Raw genomic sequence first — 14,070 nt, 5'->3', positions numbered from 1 at the left:
ATTTATTTGTGCTATTTGCATTTTATTGTTTTTGAGTTCGTGTTAATTCTCTAGTGGTTCATTGTCCTGTGTAGATCAAATACGAGTGCTATGTAATGTCTGCCATTACGTGAGCGGACCGTAGCCCACAGAGACTTGTTTAGCGCGTTTGGTGAATTATTTTCTTAGGGTAAACCATTATGATGATGACGGATGTGTGAATATTCATCATGTTATGGTTTTAAGCCTTTCCTACGTACGTGAATGTAACATTCAGGTAATCCTGGGAAAAGATAAATATTCTTAGCTTCAGTTACCTCAGAACATACGATCGTGAGAAAGTAGGGAAAACATGTCGTGGTTCCTACACTTGTATTAGATAAACACGGTCATTTCTAGTTTGATTAATATTCGAGAAAGGTCTTATTGCGTCACATGATCTCTGCGGTTTCCTCGGTGTGACTGATGAATGGTGTGTTGCCATGTGCTCAGCCTAGATGTTATCTGCACAGTATTTCGGCAGCATACCGAATCGTCTTCCTCAGGTTCTTAGAGCACTTAACCAAGGCGTCAATTGTGAGATCTAATACGTCATAATAAAAGTACCACAGAGTCATCTGCGGTACAAGGAAACTAATTCTGTCAGCGACACGGTTAACACACTAGTCCGAACTTCATTATGGACTACAGTAAGAACACTTTTGAGCTTTTCTCTGACATTTCCTACACCGAGGCGGTTGTGATTGTTTCAAATAGAACCGAGTGAAATATGGTGACTTTTTTCAGTAAGTTAGGTTACCATGTAAGTATCTTAGAACCCGAGCGTTTGTATAATCCCGACTGTAAGGGCCTCCTAAGACACATAAGGAACGCATTCCTCTGAGATGTGTTGTTTAGCTCACCTACTAAATATCAGCTGGCAAAACGCAAAAATCTGAAACGGATTCGCGTCCAATGTGTGGGAACTGTGAACATCCCTTTCGCAAACACTACTCACTTTGTACAGCACCTCAGTCAATTATGGGTCTGGGACACGGATATTATAGTTAGTTTCGATTGAGTATCTCTCTTTACGAGGGTACTATTTTCTGAATCCTTGGAACTAATCGCAGTAAGATTCGACGATTGTTTCGCTGAACTTTTTAGGCACTTTTTACCATAAATTTATTTCGTGGCAGGGCTATTTTTGAAAGAGTTTGAAGCAAAAGCAACAATTTCCGCGAAGTTCAAACCCACGTATTTCTATCGATACGTGGACGTGATGTTTGTGATGCGGCCAAATGGAACGAAAATGCTTGAAGAGTTCTTGGAATATTTAAGCTCTGTCTATTATAACATTCACAGTGCATCTCCAAAACGCGCACCAGATACTTTTCCTCGATACGTTAATTACGAGAAGACCGGGCGGATCCGTTAGCCAGTGTGTTTATAGAAAACACACGATAACTGATCTCTGTTTCTACGCCTCGAGCGGTCACCATCCGCCGAGAAGAAATTAATTGCTAAAGATTCTGGTGCATACAGTTCGAACACTTTCAGACAAGATTTACAACACCAACTAGCACTGTTCCCAGAGAATGTGCACTCAGGTCGTCTAATTGAGCGTATTTTGTAGTCCGAATTAACGTTGCCTCAGAAAGAGGTTCAGACTAAAGTAGAGAGCAAGAAGCCAAAAATCGCTTACTTACATTACGCAGGCTTCAAATCGGAGAAACATGATATCCGTAATGTGGAAGGATAATCTGTGTCTTTACTCTGAAACTTTTGATAAGCCTACCGGCAGAAGTTTTCTTCCACTGCCTTTAATCTAATCGACTAGCATAGTGTCGAACAGCTTGTATCCGGAGTGCGTTGACAACATAGATCACGGAAACGAGTAAAGTATTCATGCGAAATTATAAAAACATCGCTAGGGCAAATTATTCTCGTCCTAAACAGCTATTTCAGTCGCGCCGTAGTCACCCCTTCAATCAAGCATAACACAACAGGGTCCTGTGGTTTAGGTTGCCTGCTTGCAGGTGATGGCCTGTCGTCTACCAGCATTTATAAACAATATCAGCCCACCTGGAAATGTAACAGATTTTTTATGATAACAGATAGTGCTAAGACAGGTTTAGATTAGGTTATCCTTCAAGAAGACGAGGGAGAATGGGAGACTAGATGAAAGATGCTCACGAAGGAAGGCTAGAAGTATTATGTGACGGAAGAGGAGGTACTCATTATTCTGTGGGAACTTAACAAAGTTCAGATATTTTCCGTGTGGAAGGAATCCATGGTTTTTGATGTTGGGGATGGTGATGTATGGGAGATTACAGGTACACTGCCGGCAGCAATTTCAATGCACTATGATCTGCGTGCCTTGGATGAAGAATTTTGTGGCCCTTTCACTGTTGTTTGCACTGACGGGTCTAATTGCAGATAAGGACAACGACTTACAAGGCGATCAATACAGTATATACTAAATGAAACGCATCCGATTTGAAAATTTTATTTGACAATCTCTGAGGAACATTGTAAAAGAGCAAGGCCACAACCCCACGTTGAGAGGAATAGAAGAGAAGATGAGATACAGAGAGCAGGTTCCTACACATCAGATCTACCTCCTAAAGAAAGGCATATTATTTTGCTGTCGGTGTGTAGAGGGATCGCAGTGCCCGTTATACATCACAGAAGTAATCATAAATAATTTAATACCGTATAAACGTATGAGCCAAGCAGACAACACAGCAAGGAAATGGTATGTGAAATTGCAAGTGACTTGCTACTATAAGATCATGGAGAGGAGAACCCGAAGGGTATTAGCGGTCCTGCCAGAAAACCAACAATGACCTGGAACCAAGTTCATCTGTTATATTAATGTATCACACAGATTACGGAAACTGGCAGCTACTGATTTAATGGGACTCCTACCAAATACGAGAAGGGGCTACAATTAAACACTGAAGCACCAAAGAAACTGGATGGGCATGCTTATTCAAATATAGAGATATGTAAACAGGCAAAATACGGCGCTGCGGACGGCAACGCCTATACAAGACAACAAGTGTCTGGAGCAGTTGTCAGATCGGTTACTGCCGCTATAACGATTAGTTATCAAGATTTAAGTGAGCTTGAACGTGGTGTTGTCGTCGGTACACGAGCGATGGGACCCAGCATATCTGAAAAGCAATGAAGTGGGGATTTTCCCTTACGACCATTCTAGGAGTGTACCGTGAATATCAAATATCCGACATCGCGCAAAAAGATCCTGCACAAACAAGATCAACCACGACTGTAGAGAATTATTAAGCGTGAGAGAAGTGCAACACTTCAGCAAATTGCTGCAGATTTCAATGCTGGGCTATCAACAAGTATCAGCACGCAAACCATCTAAAGAAACATCATCGATATGGGCTTTCGGAGTCGATGGCCCACTCGTGTACCCTTGATGACTGTACGACGTGAAGCTTTACGCCTCGCCTGACCCCATCAAAACCGACACTGGGCTGTTGATGACCGGAAATATGTTGCCTACTCGCACGACCCTCGTTTCAAATTGTATAGAGCGGATGGACGTTTACAGGTATGGAGACAACTTCATGAATCCATGGACCCTGTATGTCAGCAGGGACTGTTCAAGCTGGTGGAGGCTCTGTAATGGTGTTGGACATGTGTAGTTGGAGTGATATGGGACCTCCGATACGTCTATATAGGACTTTGATGTGTGACACGTGCATAAGCACCCTGTCTGGTCACTTTTTTTCCCCTCACCAGTTCAGTTCTGAGCTGCTATTCTCCCACTTGGGATATCCCCCAACCTCCCACACTTCCCCTCCCCTACCTCACCTGAAAATTAGTAGAAAAAGACTCCGTCGGTGCAAATTACTGGACTGGGTGGATCTCTTGGCACAAAATGGGTCATATATTCTCTCTTTATTTGGGCGGAGAAAAACAGCACTTCCTTAAGATGTCACAACTGAGATATAAAAAAATGGTAGGAAACAGTGGGTCTCTTAAAACACTCATAACCATCTTAAGATAACCCTCCTCCATAGTAAAACATATTTTCAGTGTTCCAGAATCAGAAATATACATTTTGGAAATCAAGTAGTTAAATTCGCAACAGAAATAGGTCAACAGATTGTAGTGCAATACGTCGGCTGGGGTGGATGCAATTAAGTCGGAACTCATCAAATACAGTGGAATGTCAGGTCTTAAATGGCTACACAGGATAATTGAAATGGCCTGGGAGTCGGGACAGGTTCCATCAGACTGGACGAAAGCAGTAATCACACCAATCTTTAAACATGGAAACAGAAAAGCTTGTAACAACTACATAGGTATCTCTTTAATCAGCGTTGTGGCTAAAATCTTCTCAGGTATTATTGAAAGGAAAGTCCGAGTATTAGTTGAGGACACATTGGATGAAAATCAGTGTAGGTTTAGGCCTCTTAGAGGCTGTCAGAACCAGATCTTTAGCTTACAGCAAATAATGGAGACGTGTTACGAGTGGGACAGGGAATTGTATCTATGCTTTATAGATCTAAAAAAGGCATATGCCCAAATTCCTAGGAGGACGTTATTGTCTGTTCTACGAGATTATGGAATAGGAGGCAAACTTTTGTGAGCAATTAAAGGTCTTTACATAGACAGTCAGGCAGCAGCTAGAGTTGACGGTAAATTGAGTTCATGGTTCAGAGTAGTTTCAGCGGTAAGACAAGGCTGCAACCTGTCTCCACTGTTGTTCATATTATTTATGGATCATATGTTGAAAACAATAGGCTGGCTGGGTGAAATTAAGATATGTGAACGCAAAATAAGCAGTCTCGCATATGCGGATGACTTAGTTGTGATGGCAGATTCGATTGAAAGTTTGCAGAGTAATATTTCAGAGCTAGATCAGAAATGTAAGGACTATGGTGTCAAGATTAGCATCTCCAAAACGAAAATAATGTCAGTGGGAAAGAGATATAAACGGATTGAGTGACAAATAGGAGGAACAAAGTTAGAACAGGTAGGCGGTTTCAAGTACTTAGGATGCATATTCTCACAGGATGGCAACATACTGAAAGAACTGGAAGCGAGGTGTAGCAAAGCTAATGCAGTGAGCGCTCAGCTACGATCTACTCTCTTCAGCAAGAAGGAAGTCAGTACCAGCACTAAGTTATCTGTGCACCATTCAATCTTTCGACCAACTTTGTTGTATGGGAGCGAAAGCTGGGTGGATTCAGGTTACCTTATAAATAAGGTTGAGGTTACGGATATGAAAGTAGCTAGGATGATTGCAGGTGCTAGTAGATGGGAACAATGGCAGGAGGGTGTCCACAATGAGGAAATCAAAGAAAAACAGGGAATGAACTCTATAGATGTAGCAGTCAGGGCGAACAGTCTTAGATGGTGGGGTCATGTTACACGCATGGGAGAAGCAAGGTTACTCAAGAGGCTCATGGGTTCAGCAGTAGAGGGTAGGAGGAGTCGGGGTAGACCAAGGAGAAGGTACCTGGATTCGGTTAAGAATGATTTTGAAGTAATAGGCTTAACATTAGAAGAGGCACCAATGTTAGCACTGAATAGGGGATCATGGAGGAATTTTATAATGGGGACTATGCTCCAGACTGAACGCTGAAAGGCATAGTCAGTCTTAAATGATGATGATGATGATGATGATGATGATGACAGAAGTAGGTTGTAGTGCTAAACATATCTGAGGTCTAGTATGTACTGACGTCTGGGAAAACAAGCACCTTTCCACACGACAACATGTCCACTAAACACATGGGGCTAAACAAAAAGGAAAAATAAGGAAAAACCACACTCAGAATCGTTAAGCGTGCACTGTCAACTGAGCGCAGGAATGCTGGAAGCCATGGCCGCATGGGCGCAGCAGAGTGCTGGCGACCCTTACCTGCGTCAGCCACACAAGCGGTTGCGCAACCATCTCCTGACATCCACACGCCAGCCGTACCAGATGCACATAGGCTGGGAACACTGTCACCCTGACCGCTCAACTGTCAATCGATCAATTTACATGTGCGAATAATCGGCCAGTGCTACCACTCACCATATTGAATCTTGTCAAATTCTCTTGTAAGAATCGGACAATACACACAACATACATATCTGCTTCTGTCGCCACTCAAGCAGCATACTGGTTAGTTCACTATTCACCCTCCAGATGGCACTGTGAACATATCGGGAGGACTTGTCCTCATTGCTGTGGGCAAGATCCGAGTAGCTGGAGCCTTTCTTTGTAACTAAGCAGTCAGCACAGGCTAAGGCAAGTCTTCAGGTCCGTCTTCTAGCCGACCCTGCAGCTGGCTGCAGAACACTGCTAGACCAACAGGTGTAGCTTGGATGTATAATTCTAGCTGAAATTCTACTCTCGACATAGGCTGTCCCCAGTTTATAAAATCTTTTCACACAATTCCAGACAGAAATTTTGACGTCCATATCTCTCACGCGAAATGTAAATTCTTCCCTTATGTATGAGTTATTTCCGAAGACACAAGAAGTCAGACCAAATATGCGTTTTCACGTCACTATAGTACCATTACCTGTTGCGAAAATCCTTTACAACAGTGTGGGATAGGCTATATTTCCTCTAAATATTCTTTCATCAGGGATCAGCTAAAAAATCTGTTCTTACTAGCTTAATATCTTTTATGTTCTTCATCACAGAACTAGAACATTAAACTCATTTTTGGCTCACGACGGAGTGCTAAGAGCATACTCTTCTGCGTCACAGGATTTCTTCTCACTTTTGAACTCTCTTAAGGTAGCTGCATGCTTCATTACCTATATAATCTCTTAAGATGGGCAAACAGCAGTAGAGTGGAGTTGTAAATATTAGTTTAATATTACATGCCACTTTATAAGTTCCGTAATGAAGCTGATTTTATTATAATGCCTATCGCTCCCTGTGTAGGTGGGAGACTGAAATTTCGCTGACAGATCTCACCACAACAAAAAATGCTTGATTACCACCCCAACTTACAAATCATGTTCGTTGTAACCCTGCTCTCGCTTCCACACTCCCGATGGCACGTCATTGACATCAAATTGATTGACTAATTAATTAAATCGATCATGAGAATCACAGCCATATGATACTTTTGCCTTGCAGATCAGCCATGTAACATCAACAGGTGTGCGCTCGCAGGATTTGTAGACAGTGATTATGTAGTGTTGAGCTGTCAAATCGACGTATGTATCGTTTTAACCACAAATGGGTCTATGTGCGTTGTTGTCAGGATTGCAACTGACAATAGCAAAGTCATACAGGAAATTAAGACTGTATAGTGAGGTACGAAGATGGGGCTCTTCAAATTAAGTGGAGGAAGCTGTGCAGAAAACTGACACATACAGGGTGAAGCGAAATTCGAGCACTCGTGCTCCGCAGCGCGATTCCTCACATGCCAGCGATAGAAAAAAAAAAGTCTCTCTCAAAATTTCGTCCGGCGAGTGGCAATCTGGCAACACTGTAACCACATCTATTCTAACTACCTCTGTCAGCACATATCGGTTGTGCTGTGCAGTTGGTGCAGTGGGCAGAGTTTTGGGTTAGCATGCAGGAGGTCGATGGTTTGATCCTGTATAGGGCATATGTTTTTTATATGCTAAATTTAGTCCAGGTGGTACGGTATTCGGCATCTTAATCGTCAGCAGTGATTGCAGCGGGTCCTCTAGAAAACATTTGCACTTACATACTACAATCGTAAAAATGGCAGATTGATCAGCTTTGAAAGAAGCCCTTTCCACATCGTGGGCGTGAATTTATTCGCGCCACTTCATCTACTAGACGCGAAACCTGACTTCTTTGCACCCTCCTCCAATGGTCCCATGGATCTTTGGTGTGACGCCATAAGCGAGTGACTGCGTGTGAGATCGCTCTCTAAGTTTTCATATATTTTTAGGTTTCAGATTCATATTTTAACGGTTTTTATGATAATATTTACTATATAAGTGACGTATTAGTGGTTTCTTCATTCAACTCTGCCTTTCTTGTGTTGTGACCTGATATTTGTGAGTGTTTCGTATCGAGCAACTTAACCTCTTGCCTGTGTTTACATTCCGCGCTGACCAGTTGCAGCTGTAGCGGCGCATCAAAAGCTAAGTACTAATTAATTGTTTGTGTATAGTGGTTTATTTAGGAACTTTAGTAGTCTTCAACCGGTGTTCTTGGTGTTTTCTGGTGAAACAATTTCAGAAGAACCTTTTGGGAACTGTTTTCAGCTGCGTTACTGTGTCATTAGACGTTTGATTCTCTTTCTGTATTAGTCTTTTGTTATATCCACATTTGTTGTTTATTAATACTGTTAATAATAGTAGTTACTTCCCTTGTAGAGTAAGTTTGTGATTATTGTAGTCAGGTTTTAAACATCTTCTTATTGTAGTAGCGGAACTTAGAAAAAGTAAAATTTTACCATGAGTGAGAAGTGTGGGCTTTGCCGTAGGTTCGTGAGTAGTGGATTGCGGTGTGAGACTTGTTCGAAGTATTTTCACTGGGGGGGGGGAATGCAGTGGGGAAGCCAGTGGGCATTCTGGTGAGATCCTCTCCTGGAACTGCAGGTTATGTAGCAAGAGTAAGTTGATAGAGAAGCAGGAGCGTAAGATCTGTGCCCTTCAGGTGCAGTTGAAAAACGCACAGGAGGGGCTAGACAGGATGAGGAGGGAGAAGGGGGTTGGGGAATGGGAGCTGGCTGTTGGCAAGAGATCTGCTAGGAGAAGAAGATTTTCAGATAGTTTTACTATTGGTGTTTACAATAGATATGACCAACTGTCAGAGTCTAGTGGAGAGAAATCTCTAGTAGCTGTAGATCTAGAAAGTATGCAGCAGACCTCAGTAGTTTAGAACAGTTGCAAAGTCGAAGAGGAAGAAGAAGGTTCTGCTGTTAGGTAGTTCTCATGGCAGAGGTGTAGGCCAGCAGTTGCAGGAAGTGCTTGGGAGTGAGTACCAGGTCACCAGCATTGTGAAGCCTAATGCAGGGTTGGCTCAGGTGACTGTTAACATAGGGGGGTTACGTAGGGATTTTACTAAAGAGAATCAGGTAGTGATTGTGGGTGGGGCTGGTAATAGTACTGATAGGGATGGGGAGTATAACATAGATGGTGACCTGGAAAAGATAGCCACTCAGACTGGCAACACGAATGTGCATTTCGTGGAACTGTTTCAGCGTCACGATCGGCCTCATCTTAATACAGCCGTCAGGCGTAATAACATGAGACTTGGGGGTGCGCTGATGACAGAAAGCATGGGTCACATTTCAGTGGTGTCGGTGGAGTCTATCAGCAGGACGGATTTCACTAGACGTGGCCTGCACCTCAACAGCTATGGGAAGGGAACGTTGGCAAAGCTTATAGGTGACAGCATAGTTGGGGTTGGTGAGATCACTCATGAGAAAATTCCTGCAGTAGTGGGTGTTAGAGCTGCACCTTTTTTAGATTGAAGTCAGCTGATAGGTGTTCCTGCCTGAGGGAAGTCTGTCTAACAAGGGAATCACTTTTGACAAAGCTTAGGTATCCGAGTAATGAGGGAATTAGTACATTTCATCAAAATATACAAGGTATTAGAGATAAAGTTAGTGAACTGCTTATAGATGTTGACTCTGAAATTATTGGTATATCTGAACACTTCTTAAAGAAGGAGATAATTCAGAGGCTTCCTTTACCAGGATACAGGTTTGCTGGCAGCTTTTCGAGGAGCTCTTTGCGGTGTGTGGGAGTAGCCATGTATGTGAAAAACGGCATCCCATTTGAGTCAATTGATGTTTCAAAGTACTGCACTGGAAAGGTGTTTGAATGTTGTGCAGGTGTGGTTAAATATAACGGAGCTAAACAGAAGTTGTTATTTATAGATCCCCAGACTCCGATTTCACAACATTTTTGCTAAAGCTAGAGGAGGTTCTTTATAGGAAATACAAAAAGTTAGTTATATGTGGTGACTTCAATATTAATTGTATAAGTGATTGTACAAGGAAGAGGATGCTGGTAGACCTCTTTAATTCATATAATCTTATGCAAACCGTATTCTTTCCAACGAGAGTGCAAGGGAACAGTAGAACAACTATAGACAACATTTTTGTTCATTCCTCATTACTAGAAGGGCATTCTGTTAGCAAAAAGGTGAATGGCCTTTCAGATCGTGATGCACAAATTTTAACTTTAAAAGATTTTTGTGCTGTAACACGTGTTAAATATAGTCATCAGCTGTTCAGGAAAGCTGATCCAGTTGCTGTAGAGACCTTTGTAAACCTTATCAAGGAACAAGAGTGGCAAGATGTTTTTAGCGCTGATACAGTAGATGATAAATATAATCCTTTTCTCAAGACTTTTCTCATGCTCTTTGAAAGTTGCTTTCCGTTAGAACGTTTAAAACAGGGCACTAGCACAAACAGGCAGCCTGGGTGGCTGACTAGAGGGATAAGAATATCTTGTAGAACAAAGTGGCAATTATATCAAAACGTTAGAAACAGTCAAAATCTAAATGCAGCAGTCCATTACAAACAGTACTGTAAGGTGCTTAAAAATGTTATTAGGAAGGCGAAAAGTATGTGGTATGCAGATAGAATAGCTAAGTCTCAGTATAAAATTAAAACCATATGGTCAGTCGTAAAGGAAGTTGCTGGTCTGCAGAGACAGGTCGAGGATATAGAATCAGTGCGTAGTGGGAATGTCTGTGTTACTGATAAGTCGCATATACGTACAGTATTTAATAATCACTTTCTGAATACAGTAGGTGAACTAAATAGAAACCTAGTCCCAACAGGGAATCATATAGCGCTCTTAGAAAAAAGTGTTCCGAGACTGTTACCTGAAATGCTCCTCCATGATTCTGACAAGAGGGAGATTGAGTTAATAATTAAATCACTAAAAACCAAGATCTCTCATGGATATGACGGGGTATCTAGCAGAATACTGAAGTATTGTTCTATGTATGTTAGCCCAGTACTCAGCCATATCTGTAACTTTCCTGACCGATTAAAGTACTCGGTAGTGATGCCACTTTATAAAAAGGGAGACATTGATAATGTTGACAATTTTAGACCTATTTCTATGCCATCGGTGTTTGCTAAACTTATCGAGAAGGTTGTATATACAAGGTTACTGGAGCATTTAAATTCACATAAATTGCTGTCAAATGTTCAGTTTGGTTTTAGAAATGGTTTAACAACTGAAAATGCTAATTTCTCTTTTCTCTGTGAGGTTTTGGACGGATTAAATAAAAGGTTGCGAACGCTAGGTGTTTTCTTTGATTTAACGAAGGCTTTTGACTGTGTTGACCACAAAATATTACTGCAGAAGTTGAACCATTATGGAGTAAGGGGAGTAGCTTACAATTGGTTCGCCTCTTACTTTAAGCACAGAAAGCAGAGGGTAATTCTCCGCAATATTGAGAGTGGTAGTGATGTTCAGTCCCAATGGGGCACTGTTAAGTGGGGCGTTCCCCAAGGGTCGGTGCTGGGGCCACTGCTGTTTCTTATTTATATAAATGATATGCCTTCTATTATTACAGGTGATTCAAAAATATTTCTGTTTGCTGATGACACCAGCTTTATAGTGAAGGATCTTGTGTGTAATATTGAAACAGTAACAAATAATGTAGTTCATGAAATAAGTTTGTGGCTTGTGGAAAATAATTTGATGCTAAATCACAGTAAGACTCAGTTTTTACAGTTTCTAACTCACAGTTCAACAAGAGCCGATATTTTGATCAGACAGAATGGGCATATTATAAGCGAGACGGAACAGTTAAAGTTCCTAGGCGTTCGGATAGATAGTAAGCTGTTGTGGAAAGCCCATGTCCAGGATCTTGTTCAGAAACTAAATGATGCTTTATTTACCATTAGAACAGTATCTGAAGTACGTGACACTTCAACACGAAAAGTAGTCTACTTCGCATATTTTCATACGCTTATGTCGTATGGTATTATTTTTTGGGGTAATTCTTCTGATTCAAAATGGGTGTTTTTGGCTCAAAAACGGGCTGTTCGAGCTATATGTGGTGTAAGTTCGAGAACCTCTTGTCGACCCCTATTCAAAAATCTGGGAATTCTGACATTGCCCTCACAGTATATATTTTCTATAATGTCGTTTGTTGTTAGCAATATTAGCCTATTCCCAAGAGTTAGCAGCTTTCACTCAGTTAATACTAGGCAGAAATCAAATCTGCATGTAGAATGCACTTCCTTGACTCTTGTGCAGAAAGGAGTGCAGTATTCTGCTGCATCCATTTTCAATAAGCTACCACAAGAACTCAAAAATCTTAGCAGTAGCCCAAACTCTTTTAAGTTTAAACTGAAGAGTTTCCTCATGACTCACTCCTTCTATTCTGTCGAGAAGCTACTGGAAGAGCTAAAAAATTAAGCAAATTCCAGTGTTACATTGTTGATTTTCTTCATTTAAACTTACGACTTGTCACCTGAATATGATTTTTTTAATATTTCATTTTATGTGTTTCTAATATCGTGTTATAATTTCATGTATTGACTCGTTCCATGACCATGGAGACTTCTCCTCAATTTGGTCCCACGGAACAATAAATAAATCAGTAGCAACTATTATTCTTGCCTCGTTCAGGTCCATTACATCTCGTTAGGGCCTTACGTTAGCTGTAGGACTAGCAACGTGCATTGCGAATGATGTCCAAACTCGGTTACTAATTGTATATGTTATCACAATGGTCCCACTAATTATGGCTTTCAACATTGAGTCTGGTAACGACATGCTGTTTAGTACGTATCTCAATGCATTATTATTAATATTATTATTGTTAATGTTACTGTGGATGCAGCTTAGCTGTGAAGGATCCTGAGAAGTATGATCTACATCTACATCCATACTCCGCAAGCCACCTGACGGTGTGTGGCGGAGGGTACCTTGAGTACCTCTATCGGTTCTCCCTTCTATTCCAGTCTCGTATTGTTCGTGGAAAGAAGGATTGTCGGTATGCCTCTGTGTGGGCTCTAATCTCTCTGATTTTATCTTCATGGTCTCTTCGCAAGATATACGTAGGAGGGAGCAATATACTGCTTGACTCCTCGGTGAAGGTATGTTCTCAAAACTTCAACAAAAGCCCGTACCGAGCTACTGAGCGTCTCTCCTGCACAGTCTTCCATTGGAATTTACCTCCGTAACGCTTTCGCGATTACTAAATGATCCTGTAACGAAGCGCGGTGCTCTGCGTTGAATCTTCTCTATCTCTTCTATCAACCCTATCTGGTACGGATCCCACACTGCTGAGCAGTATTCAAGCAATGGGAGAACAAGCGTACTGTAACCTACTTCCTTTGTTTTCGGATTGTATTTCTTTAGGATTCTTCCAATGAATCTCAGTCTGGCATCTGTCTTACCGACGATCAACTTTATATGATCATTCCATTTTAAATCCCAGAAAATTTATGGAATTAACTGCTTCCAGTTGCTGACCTGCTATATTGTGGCTGAATGATATGGGATCTTTCTTTCTATGTATTCGCAGCACATTACACTTGTCTACATTGAGATTCAATTGCCATTCCCTGCACCATGCGTCAATTCTCTGCAGATCCTCCTGCATTTCAGTTCAATTTTCCACTGTTACAACCACTCGATATACCACAGCATCATCCGCAAAAAGTATCAGTGAACTTCCGATGTCATCCACAAGGTCATTTACGTATATTGTGAATAGCAACGGTCCTACGACACTCCCCTGCGGCACACCTGAAATCACTCTTACTTCGGCAGAGTTCTCTCCATTGAGAATGACATGCTGCGTTCTGTTATCTAGGAACTCTTCAATCCAATCACATAATTGGTCTGATAGTCCATATGCTCTTACTTTGTTCATTAAACGACTGTGGGGAACTGTATCGAACGCTTTGCAGAAGTAAAGAAACACGGCATCTACCTGGGAAACCGTGTCTATGGCCCTCTCAGTCTCGTGGACGAATAGCGCGAGCTGGGTTTCACACGATCGTCTTTTTCGAAACCCATGCTGATTCCTACGGAGTAAATTTCTAGTCTCCAGAAAATTCATTATACTCGAACATAATACGTGTTCCAAAATTCTACAACTGATCGACGTTAGAGATATAGGTCTATAGTTCTGCACATCTGTTCGACGTCCCTTCT

General features: G+C 41.6%; 1 pseudogene; it reads left to right on the top strand.

The window, feature by feature from the left end:
* The first annotated feature begins 6,565 nt into the window (after nucleotides 1-6,565).
* On the top strand, nucleotides 6,566-6,737 carry LOC124614495 (annotated as a pseudogene).
* The last annotated feature ends 7,333 nt before the right edge of the window (nucleotides 6,738-14,070 follow it).

Source organism: Schistocerca americana, chromosome 4, assembly GCF_021461395.2.
Source record: "Schistocerca americana isolate TAMUIC-IGC-003095 chromosome 4, iqSchAmer2.1, whole genome shotgun sequence".
Classification (NCBI taxonomy): Eukaryota; Metazoa; Arthropoda; class Insecta; order Orthoptera; family Acrididae; genus Schistocerca; species Schistocerca americana.
Note: the sequence above shows the minus strand (reverse complement) of the source record. Positions and strands in the feature narration are given on the sequence as shown.